This window comes from Mandrillus leucophaeus, unplaced genomic scaffold (genome assembly GCF_000951045.1).
Source record: "Mandrillus leucophaeus isolate KB7577 unplaced genomic scaffold, Mleu.le_1.0 Scaffold292, whole genome shotgun sequence".
Classification (NCBI taxonomy): Eukaryota; Metazoa; Chordata; class Mammalia; order Primates; family Cercopithecidae; genus Mandrillus; species Mandrillus leucophaeus.
The window spans coordinates 1,135,220-1,149,294 of NW_012103054.1; the positions used below are offsets into that span (position 1 = coordinate 1,135,220).

Here is a 14,075-nt window from a genome sequence, read left to right on the forward strand (position 1 = left end):
CTAAAAGAAGAACTCATTTTTTAAATTTATCTTAAATAATAAGGAAGAACACATCTTTAGGCAGAACTCTATGCACTATCTGTTCATGTTTTTATCTGTCCAGAACATTTCTATTTGGTTTTGTGTTCTATATTTCTGTCCACCAAATTCTGTCATATTACTGTGTCTCCTCCCTGTGTCTTTTATTTCCCTGTGGTCACACAAATTTTATTTTGTTCATTCTGAGAATTTTAATTTTGTGAAATCGAATGATTTGTCCCACCTTTCCTCTTTAGGACATAAATAGAGGGGGAGGTTCTAATTAGGAAATACCCTGAAGTCTGATGGAAGACCTATTCTATCCCCTGCTCTAGAGTTACTCTGAGGTAAATGGAGGGTAGTTAATCTGATAGGAACAGGGGGACTCAGAAGGTCTGGTGCTCTGGAGTTATTCTTCCTCTGCGGCAGCTGTGGCTGAAGGGAAAGAGCACTGGGACTGTCATTCAAATCTTTACATTCAGGTTCTTGTCCTGAAACCTAATAGTTATATGTCCTCACAACCATGACTTCATGCTCTGAATTTCACTCTTTTCAGTTATGACGCAGGAATCACAATTATGTAACTAATTTATATAATTTTATAAAGGAATTATATTACTAAGTTACAGTTGAGTAAGTATACATTTTTTTGCTAAGAAACACATTGATATCCATGAAAATAATTTATGAGCTCTGAAGTATTACACCAATATAAGATATTCATTTTACTATTTCAAATTATTAGTCATTGTTCAGAACTTATCTCATAGATACATCTTCTTTGATATATGCATCTCAGTATATAGAATATATACACTAAACATCATTGGACTTAAGATATTGGTTTTACATGTTCTTCACTGTTTTTACTTCATCTCATATAAAGTGATATGAAATGAATGTCATGGGAATTTTTTTTTCATCTATTAAATCAATAAAATGTGATTTTCAAAGGAAAGGAAAATAATAAGAGTAAGAATACTACAAAGAATTCCAGAACATCAGGGACACTGTTTACTCTTTATGCAGAAAAAGGAACAAACCTAGGGAGGTTTTATTATTTATCAGGCATTAACAATCGATAGATTCTGCTTGATTACCTGCCATTACCCTTCACAAGCTGTATTGGCAGCACGAAAGCCTCCATTCAAAACCAGAAGCAAGGGCACCTAAGGGTCCCTTCAGTTGGAAGGAAGATGATGCTGAGATGGAAGCAAGGCTAGAATTCCTGTCGGTAACATGGAATCCTTTTCTGTGTCTGCATGCTCAGGGCCTCTTTCATTCTGTTTTTGACTCTGTTGTAAAAGAGCCTAGCCACCGCTGATTGTAATTCTGCTGTGTAATATGCTTACTCATCTCAAATAATCCTTGTCTCAACTGATTACTGTTTTGTAACCCTTGCATTCTACAGGGAATCATGCACTTCAATCCATGCTAGACAAAAAATATCTGTTTTGACAGTCTTTGATTTCACTTAAAGGGTACAGATTTTAAATAATCAAAGAGGGCTTATATAATAAAGTTTGAGGTCTCAGAAGTGCTCTTCTGTCAGTAAGGGGGAGAAGAAAAGAAGATGGCTTTTTAAAAATAGGATCATAGAACTAGAGCATATCATGGAGATCATCTAGCTTCAAGGCCTCAGTTTACAGATGGCAAATGAGAAACAGAGAGGATAAAAGATAAAAGAAGCTTAAGATACTTGCCTAAATTCATACAGCTGTTCAAAAACAGACTCTCATCTATAATTTAGATCTCTTAATTTCCAATGATTTTTTCCCTTCATCACAACTTTCAGATTCCTTCCCCTCTCCTTCCTCCTTCCTTCCTGTATGCCTTCTTCCCTTCCTTCCGCCCTTCATTCCTTCCTTCCGCCCTTCATTCCTTCCTTCCTCTTTTCCATTATTATTATTATTCTTTCTTAGCTCAATAGTTAAACGACAGTCTTTTGAGTGATATTGCTTGAGTTCAAATTCTAGCTCTGCCACTTCTTATTAGCTGTGCAACCTTAGGTAGACTGGCAGCTTCCCTATGACCTAGTTTTTTAAAAAAACTACACAATGTAAATAATAACAGTATTCATTTCATAGAAATATTGAAGCTTAAAACATGGAAAAACTCAGTCCTGATTCTGGATCAAAAATATTTGCCACTATTATTGTTACTAATTCACTTTTATTAGTGTCAATTTTAAGATTTAAATTAATAAATTTCAAGTGCTCAATTCTCTGATCTCATATGTGATTATTAGAAAGCCAAGACTCAGTTACAGAGTGACAATAGAATTAGATAAGAATTACTAGAATTCAGCAGCTGCAAAGATGGTTGTAAGCACTGAAAATGAAAAAAGAAAAAAAAGTAATCATAGGTAGCTATATATGAAGGAAAACCTTGGAAAAGAATATAATTATTGGGAGGAGACATGGAGGCAATACGTTTTCTCAAGAGAACTGGTACAACGCTTAAATAGTTTTAAAATTTGAAACGGCCACTTAAAAATTGTATAATCTTGGGCAAATTCTTCTGTGTTTTTTTACTTAGTTAAAACTAACTTAAAACTGTCCATTCAGACAGCTGTCAAGATTAAACAATGTATATGAACTATGCACAGTAGATAATAAAGATGATGATAATAACAGGTTGAGTAATAGAGGTGGAGTGATTAACAGCAGCAAACAAGTCAGCATCTAAGACAGAGAATAACAACATTTACAGAGATAGTGTATAGAGAAAAATATAATGCTGTAGAAGCAAGCAACTTCAGAAGCAATAGGCCCCCTCTGTCAATGTTTTAGACCAGAAATTGGTAAGCTGTAGCCTGGCAAACAAGTCCTGTCCCTATGACCCACAAATTTAGAATAGCCTTTACTTTGTTTATTATTATTATTATTTTGAGATGGAGTTTCTCTCTTTTTGCCCAGGCTGGAGTGCAATGGGGCAATCTCAGCTCTCTGCAACCTCTGCCTCCAGGGTTCAAGTGATTCTCCTGCATCAGCCTCCTGAGTAGCTGTGATTACAGGCGCCCGCCACCACACCAGGCCAATTTTGTATTTTTAGTAGAGACTGGGTTTCACCATGTTGGCCAGGCTGATTTTGAACTCCTCAGGCAATCTGCCCGCCTTGGCCTCCCAAACTGCTGGGATTACAGGTATAAGCCAACATGCCCAGTCAGACTTTACATTTTTTAAAAGATTTTTAAAAACATAAATAACATTTTTCAGTGTTCATAGCTGGAGTTTAACTGGAACACAGCCATGCCCATTCATTTTATATTGTTCATGGCTGTGTTCATGCTGCAGTGGACAAATTGGGTAGTTGTACCAGAGTATGTTTGCTCCAAAAAGGCTACAATGTATACTATCTGACCTTTTACTGAGAAACCTCTACTGTAGACCATGAAATCACCAGAGAATATATTTTTAACATCGCTAGAGCCAGACATTCCTCAGAAATTAACTCAGTTGACACGTAAGCAGAGAAGTGACATCATGGATTAACAGATGAGGAGAGAGAAGAGCTTTATCTATGTCCACAAATAAACTGAAGCAGATCAAGAAAAGCTGAGCACAATTATTTATGCTAATGGTTGCTTTCAATGTATGGGAAAGAAGACGGTAAAATAAAAACAGTAATTACGAGGCTGAGGCAGTCGGATTACCTGAGGTTGGGAGTTCAAGACCAGCCTACCAACATGGAGAAACCCCATCTCTACTAAAAATACAAAATTAGCCAGCCGTGGTGGCACATGTCTGTAATCCCAGCTACTCAGGAGGCTGAGGCAGGAGAATTGCTTGAAGCAGGGAGGCAGAGGTTGCAGTGAGCCGAGATTGTGCCACTGCACTCCAGCCTGGGCAATGAGAGCAAAACTCTGTCTCAAAAAAAAAAAAAAAAATTACTAAAGAATGGAGATTCTTTAAAAGAAAAGGCTAAAAAACTGGGTGAAAGAGGCTTTATTTTTCTCAGAAATGTTCCTCTGCCTTCACACAGCTTAGGCTATTCGAGATCTAACACTAGGGGCTGGACTACCCTGGAAAATAGTCCAGTCACAGTCAGTGCCAAATTGCCCTGTGGGCCTTAGATGAAAACAGGCCATTTTAGGAAAGCCTGCCTGAGGATCTGGCATTATGAGATTAAAAATGTCTATGTGAGGGCTTGGTTGCCATAAACAAAGACACACAGATGAATTAGAGACAAAACAAAACATAAAGCTGCAGCTGACCATGCATCACTCTTTTCCATAAACGCGTTTGTATAGAAGCTCCTTAAATGCAATTTGAACTTTTCCTTCTCCACACATTTGCTCCAGCTGTTACCTCAGTGAGAATTTTCATTCTCTGCTTCAGAATTTTTTTTAGCCTTCAAAACCCTATTGATTTCCTCCTTTTGAGAGAATCTGCCTGTATTGCTGGTGAGAATTGCTTCTTCCTTCTTCTGTTTTTCCGCAATTCCTTTATTTGAAAATTTTTTGTAGAGACGGGGATCTCACTCTGCTACCCAGGCTGATCTCCAACTCGTGGACTCAAAAGATGCTCCTGCCTTGGCCTCCAAAAGTGCTGGGATTACAGGTGTGGGCCACTGTGGCTGGCCAGTGTTTCCACAGTTCTTTAGATCCACCTCTATTTTGCCCTTTATTCTATTCTTCCTGGACCAACTGTTTATGTGCATGACTGTGACCATTCCTGGACCATAAACTCCTTAAGAGTAGAACTATCATCTGCTGTTTGCTGCCTTCCATCTTTAAACTCCATATTTGGAACATGGTGGAAGCACATCAAATAGCTGTTGAATTGAACTGCTAAAGGCATTTCTCCCCCTTTCCCCTTTTATCTTTCTCCAAGGTGGAGATGTCTTCAAAATAAGTAGCAGGGAGAGTGCTGAGTGCTATTACAAATCAAGCAGTGCTGAATTGGGTCAGAGGTCAACACAATCACAAATTTCCACTTATTAAAATATTGTACACTTAACCCAAAATAATTGTTACCATGTAGAATCATGAACACAGATTGAATAAATTGTTAAACATGAATACAGAACATTTTCTTGATAGATCAGTTTCTTAGAGCAGTAAACGTGGAGGTTTTTTTTTTGTGTGTGTGTGATTTCTGATAAATATTAGGTGGCTATAGCATTTTCAGTAGTAGGACACCTGATTAGCTAGAGCAGGTGTTTAACACAAGGACAGTAACAAGTTGATCCTGTGAGCCTAACCAAAGCTTACACAGATTGTATCTAGCATTTCAGGTCTTTAGTTGAACACTGAAGTAGAAGAACAAGAATACTACTGGCTATAAAAGCAAGAACATTGTATTTGGCATCGTCAATAGTACCTTAAACTCAGAAACGTTAGAGAGCCCTGAAATTACCTTATACATATAAATGAAGGTCACATTTGAGAGCCTATTTCTGAAGCTAGCAGATCTTTATGACTGAACTTTAAGCAGTTGCTCAAATAGAAATCACTCAGGAGAAATCAGAAAGTGACTGAAGTTATAAAAACGAGATGTGTGAAATGAAGTAGGCAGCTACCGCATCCTGTCTGTTTGAGTCTGAGGAATGCCCATCAGTTTTATGAGTCATATGGAGAATAGTGCCTGTTGGAGTAATGTATGTCTAACCCATACTTTTAAAGGCATGCTTTGTGTTTTGTATAAGAAAGCAGAACCAATAGGAAATTGCTTGCTCAATGCACCCAAACCCAAAATACAGGAGGACTGAATTACCTGGGAGATAGCAATGTGAACCTGTGAGAGTAGCACCCAATCTGGCTCTGTAAATGAGAGAATGCAGTTGAATAGACGTCTATTTTCACATCCTTAGAACAACAAATATTTATTGCCATGACCATTTTGTGTTGCTTCATGAATTTTTTCCTAGAAGTACCAGAGAGAGAAGTCATATTTTCTTCTCTCAAAGAGAGAAGCATGTGATTTACAAGACTTAAAGAAAAGTCTTCCAATTGGAAAGAAATTAAAGTTGGCTGTGTCCCTTGTAGTCTTTCTTCACTTCACATTTTATAAATGTCCTTGTATTCCTTTGTTAATTGTTTGATTATAAAGTCTTTTCAAAAATCAAATACTTTACAAGACTAAGTTATAAAAGTTTAATTTAAAAGCATCAGACCATGACATATTTTTAGCCAAAAATGAGCCTCTTGGGCTAAGCAAATTGTACTTTTTTTGTTCTGGGTCACATACTATCATATATACTTTTTTATTTAAAACCATTACTTCAGCAACAACTAAATTTCTTCCACATTTTTTCTCTTTCTTTTTGCTAACTTTAGATTTTAAACCTAACCGCTATTAAGGAATCCAATTTGAGGATTTGAGGATGCTCTGTCTACTTTCTAGATGTACATGTATCAAGGATTCAGAAATGATACAAAACACTAAATACCGAGACATGAAAAAGTTGGAGAAAGGTTTCTTTAGGGCATGGTGCTTCCTTATTCAAATTTTTCTGTATTGAATACTGAACCCAGTGTGTTGTATATAGTGAAAACTCAGTAAGTATTTGTTGAATAAAAATGTAGTAATTGGGGCATATGCCATTTATTAGCCATGCGACTTTGGGCCATGCATTTAATCTCCTTGGAATTTAGTTCTGATTTTTATTTTTCAGTTTGTGAAATAAGGTTTTAATTACATGGTCTATTAAATTCCTCCAGGGGAATCATTCCTGCTTGCGGGGCACAGAGAAGGCACCTAGACCTGTGCCAGCCAGTACCCTGCCCCTAAGCCAACACCACCTCCAGTGCCACCATGCACACATTCCCCAACAAGGGTCCCCTTCCCCCAGCAGCTGCATTGCCTCTGCCACTGTGGTGAGCTGCCACAGGGAGGCAGGCACCCCAGCATCCACTAGCATGCTGCCGCAATTGCTGTACCTTGACCTTCACAGCGCGGTGGATTCCAAACCATGGGAAGCCAGAGAACAAAGTTGGGGCCCAATACAAGTTCCCCAGAGTTAGAGCATACAGTCCAGGAGTTGGCAGCTGTGAATTGGTTCCCCCAAATCTCCCAGAAATGAAGCCAGTTGGCTGAAATCACCTTATACTACAATCAAACCCTCAAGATCATCATCATAGAACAAAGACAAAAGAATCTAAAGATCAGCAACCTCAAAGATTAAAGGTAGATAAGCCCACAAAGATGAGAAGGAATCAGTGCAAGAATGCTGAAAACTCAAAAGCCAGAGTTCTGCTTTTCCTCCAAATGACTGCATCATGTCTCCAGCAAAGGTTCTGAACTGGCTGAGATGGCTGAAATGATAGAAATAGAATTCAGAATATAGATGGGAATGAAGATCATTAAGCTACAGGAGTATGTTGAAGCCCAATGCAAGGAAGTTAAAAGTCATGCTAAAACAATGCAGGAGATGACAGACAACATAGACAGTACAGAAAAGCAGGTAAACTGACATAATAGAGCTGAAAACCATACTACATGAATTTTATAATGCAATCAGGAGTGTTAATAGCAGAATAGGCCAAGCAGAGGAAAGAATTTCAGAGCTTGAAGGTTGACTGTCTGAAATAAGAAAATCAGTCAGACAAGAACAGAGAGAGGAAAAAAGAAAAGGAATGAACAAAACCTCCAAGAAACATAGGATTATGGAAAGAGACCTAATCTATGACTTGTTGGTGTCCTTGACAGGGATGGGGAGAATGGAACCAACTTGGAAAACATATTTTAGAATAGCATCCATGAGAACTTCCCCAACCTAGCAAGACAGGCCAATATTCAAATTCAAGAAATGCAGAGAACCCCAGTAAGATATGTTAAAAGAAAATGATCCTCAAGACACATAATCATCAGATTCTCCATGGTCAAAATGAAAGAAAAAGTGATAAAGGAAGCTAGAGAGAAAGGTTAGGTCACCTACAAAGGAAAGCTCATGAGTTTAATGGTGGAACTCTCAGCTCAAATCCTACAACACAGAAGAGATTGAGGGCCAATATTTCACATTCTTAAGAAAAAGAAATTCAAACCCAGAATTTCATGTCCAGTCAAACTAAACTTCCTAAGCAAAAGAGAAATAGATCCTTTTTACACAAGCAAATGATGAGGGAAATTGTCACCACAAGAGCTACTGAAGGAAGCATTAAATATGGGAAGAAAAGACTGTTACCAGCCACTACAAAAACACACCAAAGTACTCAGACCAGTGACACTACAAAGCAACCACATAAGCAAGACTGCAAAATAACCAGCTATCATGATGGCAGGATCAAATCCACATATATCAGTACTAACCTTGAATGTAAATGGGCTAAATGCCCCCAATTAAAAGACACAGAGTGGCAATCTAATGAACCAAGACCCATTGGTATGCTGTCTTCAAGAGAATCACCTCACATGTAATGACACATGTAAGCTCAAAATAAAGGGATGGAGAAAAATTCAACAAGCAAATGGAAAATAGAAAAAAAACATGGGTTTCAATAATAGTTTCTGATAAAATAGACTTTAAACCAAAACAATCAAAGAAGACAAACAAGGATATTACATAACAATAAAGGGTTCAATTCAACAAGAAGATCTAACTATCCTAAATATATATGCATCCAATAGAGGAGCATTCAGAGTTATAAAGCAAGTTCTTAGAGACCTTCAAAAAGACTTAGACTCTCACACGTAATAATGGGAGACTTTAACACCCCACTGACAATATTAGACAGACCATCAAGACAGAAAGCTAACAAATATATTTAGGACCTGAACTCAGCACTGGAACAAATGGACATGATGGATATCTACGGAACAAATGGACATGATGGATATCTACGGAACTCTTCATCCCCCCAAAACAGAATATACATTATTCTAATCGCCACATGGTACATGCTCTAAAATCAATCATATAATCGGAAGTAAAACACTCCTCAGCAAATGCAAAAGAACTGAAATCATAACAAACAATCTCTTGGACCACAGAACAGTCAAATTAGAAATCGAGACTAAGAAATTCACTCGAAACCATATAATTACATGAAAATTGAATAACATACATGAAGTACTTTGAAACAAATGAGAACTAAGATGCAACATACCAGAGTCTTTGGGACACAGCGAAGGCAGTGTTAACAGGGGAATTTAAAGCACTAAATACCCACATCAAAAAGTTAGACAGATCTATAGTTAACAACATAACATCACAACTAAAAGAACTAGAGAATTAAGAGCAAACAAATTCCAATGCAAGACAAGAAATAACCCAAATCAGAGCTGAAATGAAAGAAATTGGAACACAAAAAACCATTCAAAAGATCAATTAATCCAGAAGCTCATTTTTGAAAAAAATAATAAAAAAGTAGACGGCTAGCTAGATAATAAAGAAGAAAATTGAGAAGATTCAAATAAACACAATTAGAAATGAAGAGGTGGATATTACCAATGACCCCACAGAAAGACAAACCACCATCAGAGAATATTATTAACACCTCTATGCACACAAACTAGAACATCTAGAAGAAATGAATAAACACCTGGATACATACACCCTCCCAAGGCTGAACAGTAAGAAATTGAATCCCTGGACAGACCAATAATAAGTTCTAAAATTGAGTCAGTAATAAACAACCTACCAATGCAGAAAAACGAAAAGCCCAGGACCAGATGGATTCACAGCTGAATGACACCAGATGTACAAAGAAGAGCTGATACCATTTCTACTGAACTATTCCAAAAAATTGAGGAGGAAGAACTCCTCCTTAACTCATTCTATGAGGCCAGCATCATCCTGATACCAAAACCAGGTCAAGACACAACAACAACAAATGAAAATTTCAGGCCAATATTTTTGATGAATATCAATACAAAAATCCTCAACAAAATACTGGCAAACTGAATCCAGCAGGATATCTATCAAAAAGTATAGGTACCATGATTAAGTAGGCTTTATTCCTAGATGCAAGGTTGGTTCAGCACATGCAAATCAATAAACATGATTCATCACATAAGCAGAACTAAAACTTTAAAAAACACATGATTATCTCAATCGAAGGGGAAAAGTCTTTTGATAAAATTCAACACCCTTCATGATAAACAGTCAATAAACTAGGTAATGGTCAGGCATGCTGGCTCACTCTTGTAATCCCAGCACTTTGGGAGGCTGAGGCAGGTGGATCACCTGAGGTGGAGAGTTCGAGCTCAGCCTGGCCAACATGGTGAAACCCCATCTCTACTAAAAAGACAAAAATCAGCCAGGTCTGGCGGTGCATGTCTTTAATCCCAGTTACTCAGGAGGCTGAGGCATGAGAATTACTTGAACCTGGGATTCAGAGGTTACAGTGAGCCGAGACTGCACCACTGCACTCCAGCCTGGGCAACAGAGTGAGACTCTGTCTAAAACAAACAAACAAACCAACCAAAAAACAGACAAAGAAACAAACAAGAAAACAAAAAGCAAATAAACAAAAACCCCTAGGTGTTGAAGGAACATATTTCAAAATAATAAGAGCCATATATGGCACACCCACAGCCAACATCATATTGAATGGGCAAAAGCTGGAAGTATTCCCCTTGGAAACCAGCACAAGAAAAGGATGCCCACTCTCACCACTCCTACTCAACATAGTATTGGAAGTCCTGACCTGGGCAATCAGGAGAAAGAAACAAATTCATTCAAATAGGAAGAGAGGAAGTCAAATTATTCCTGTTTGCAGATGATATAATCTTGTATCTAGAAAACCCCATAGTCTCAGCCAAAAAGCTCCTTAAGCTGATAAACAACTTCAGCAAAGTCTCAGGATACAAAATCAATATGCAAAAATTACTGGCATTCCTACACGCCAAAAACAGGCAAGCCAAGAGCCAATCATGAATGCAACCCCATTCACAGTTGCCACACAAACACACACACAAAACAAAATACCTAGGAATACAGCTAACTAGGGAGGTGAAACATCTCTACAAGAAGAACTAACAAACAGTACTCAAAGAAATCAGAGATGACACAAACAAATGGAAAAACATTCCATGCTCATGGATAGAAAGAATCAGTATCATAAAAATGGCCATACTGCCCAAAGCAATTTATAGATTCAATATTATTTCTATTAAATTACCAATGACATTTTTCACAGAACTAGAAAAAACTATTTTGAAATTCTGGAACCAAAAAGAGCCTGAATAGCTAAGGCAATTATAATCAAAAAGAATGAAGCTGGAGGTATCACACTGCCTGACTTCAAACTATAGTACAGGGCTGCAGTAACCAAAACCACATGATATTGATACAAAAACAGACACATAGACCAATGGAATAGAATAGAAAACCCAGAAATGAGGCCACATATCTACATTTGTATGATCTTCAACAAACCTGACAAAAACAAGCAATAAGGAAAGGATCCCCTAGTCAATAAATGGTGCTGGGATAACTGGGTAGCCATATGTAGAAGATTAAAACTGGACCCCTTCCTTACACCTAATACAAAAATTAACTCAAGATAGATTAAAGGCTCAAATGTAAAACCCAAAACTATAAAAGCCCTGGAAAATAACTTAGGCAATACCATTCTGGGCATAGAAATGGGCAAAAATTTTATAATGAAGATGCCAAAAGCAATTGCAACAAAACCAAAAATTGACAAATGGGATCTAATTAAACTAAAGTGCTTTTGCACAACAAAAGAAACTATCAACAAAGTGAACAGACAACCTATGGAATGGCAGAAAATTTTTGCAAAACTGCATCTGACAAATTAATATCCAGCATCTATAAGGAACTTAAACAAATTTACAGGAAAAAAACCAAACACCACCATAAAAAGAGTGGACAAAGAACATGAACAGACACTTTTCAAAAGATGTACATGCAGCCAACATGCATATGAAAAAAAACCTCAATATTACTGATTAGAGAAATGCGAAACAAAACCAAAATTAGATACCATCTCACACCAAACAGAAAGGCTACTTTTAAAAAGTAAAAAAAAAAAAAAAAGATGCCAGTGAGGCTGCAGAAAAAAACGAATGCTTGTATACTGTTGGTGGCAGTGTAAATAGTTCAATTATTGTAGAAGACAGTGTGGCAATTCCTTAAAGACTCAATATGAGAAGTGGCATTTGACCCAGCAATCCCATTACTGGAATTTAAATGGTCTATTACAAAGAAACATGAACACATACGTTCATTTCAGCACTATTCACAGTAGAAAAGACATGGAATCAACCGAAATGCCTATCCATGACAAACTGCATAAAGAAAATGTAGTACATATACACCATGGAATACTATGCAGCCATACAAAAGAAGAACATGTTTTCTGGAGGGACATGGATAGAGTTGGAGGCCATTATCCTTAGAAGAAAACTAATACAGGAACAGAAAACCAAATACCACATGTTCTCACTTATTAGAGGGAGCTAAACGATGAGAACACACGGTCACATAGAGGAGAACAACAAACACTGGGGTTTATTGGAGGGTGCAGCATGGGAGGAGGAAAAGGAGCAGGAAAAATAACTAATGGGTTCTAGGCTTCATACCTGGGTGATGAAATAATCTGTATGCCAACTCCCCACGACATAAATTTACCTATATAATAAACCTGCAATATACCCATGAACTTAAAATAAAAGTTAAAAAACAAACAATAAAAATATAAATGGGCAGAAGGCTTGAATAGACATTTATTAAAAGAATACTTACAAAAAAAATCCGAAATTCTTTAATTCGTAACAACTTAACTTGGCCATAACAAAAAGCAATGACTGCCGAAGTGGCAAAATCAAACAAAAGTTTCAACTGGCAAATTTTTTTCTTCAGCTATTATGTCTATCCTTCCTAAGCATCAGCATCTACTGTTGGGGTCATTGGAGGGCCAATCCATTCCAGTGAGCCCTCTGTTCCTTGACTTAGAGGATGCCTATGTGAATATATTTTGAGGTATATTATTTTTGGCAATCCTCCAATGTCTTGGTTAAATGGGGGAAAGTACTATCTCGGTGGATAAAAGTATTAATATGCAGGTTAACCTTTAATAAGCTTACTGCCCTCAGCCACATTTATAAGACAACAGAGGTTAAATGAAATAGAGGACAACAATCAATGGTCACCATTTTAAAATCTTGATCTCATAAAACACAACTGTTACACACAATTTATCCATAGCTGGGTGCTACCTGTGTTCAGTAAATAACAGATTATCTAACACCCCAAATGATGGATTTTGAAATCAATACCTCAGATCATTTTAATGTTCCAGTATCCATATTACAGAACTGAATCTAAACAACGGTTTTTTTTACATAAAATGATTTTGAGTTTAATGCTGACACTTCCCAGGTTCTAGAGTATTCAAGTTCAGTACTTTAGCCCTCTGTTGGCTGAACTACAACCTTCCCAGCTGTCCTGACCTTAATCGATACGGTGTTCTTCAGTTCAGAACCTCTTGTCTTAGAAACACAGCTGCTGCACTTCCCTCATCTTATTTTTACTTCTCTTTGGACCATGCGATGAACCCTTTCAAGTGGGCCGTCCACAAGGAAGGATATAACCTTCAAGTAGGAGCTCTTTTTCTGTTACTTTCAATGGGGAGCTAAGCTAATATCAAAAGAGAAAAGAGACTTTTATGGCTGAGAGAGGTCAATAGATTGTGAAGTTAATTTGAAGTACTGCTGCTGATTAGGAATAAAATAAGCCAAGCAGGAGAGAAACGCTTTCTTTTCATTAGGCACCACAGTTCTGCCAGAGGGTGAGGGTACCCAACATCTCCTTATAATAATTATGAAAGGACTGTGATTTTGCTCTCAGCTTTTAAATTAAACCTCTTTACGGCCTAACTTCACATTGTCTATTTGATCTTCCTCTTTCTAGGACTCCTGGTTATGACACTCTCAAATTATGTGGCTTGTCTTCTCTCCTCAGTGTTCTCAAAAATGATTTTGAGACTTCAGTGTTGGGAGTCCTTCTCATTAGAGGGTTAGCTAAACATATAAGATTTACATAACCTTTGACATTTTAAATTTGGCTCTTGGATACTTGTGAGTTGTCATGTACAATTCATTTTTTCAAATAGAATTCATTCAATTCCTTTTCATTCAAATTCCTAA

The 14,075-nt window shown here is 37.3% G+C and overlaps 1 protein-coding gene and 1 long non-coding RNA gene across 3 annotated transcripts in view; one reads left to right on the plus strand and one right to left on the minus strand.

Moving 5' to 3' along the window:
* The window catches only part of GALNTL6 (polypeptide N-acetylgalactosaminyltransferase-like 6), a 1,310,737-nt gene that overhangs the window by 376,230 nt on the left and 920,432 nt on the right, over positions 1-14,075 (minus strand). The gene's annotated exons all lie outside the window — the stretch shown is intronic.
* LOC105543908 overlaps positions 1-14,075 on the plus strand; it is a 109,136-nt gene that overhangs the window by 45,779 nt on the left and 49,282 nt on the right. The gene's annotated exons all lie outside the window — the stretch shown is intronic.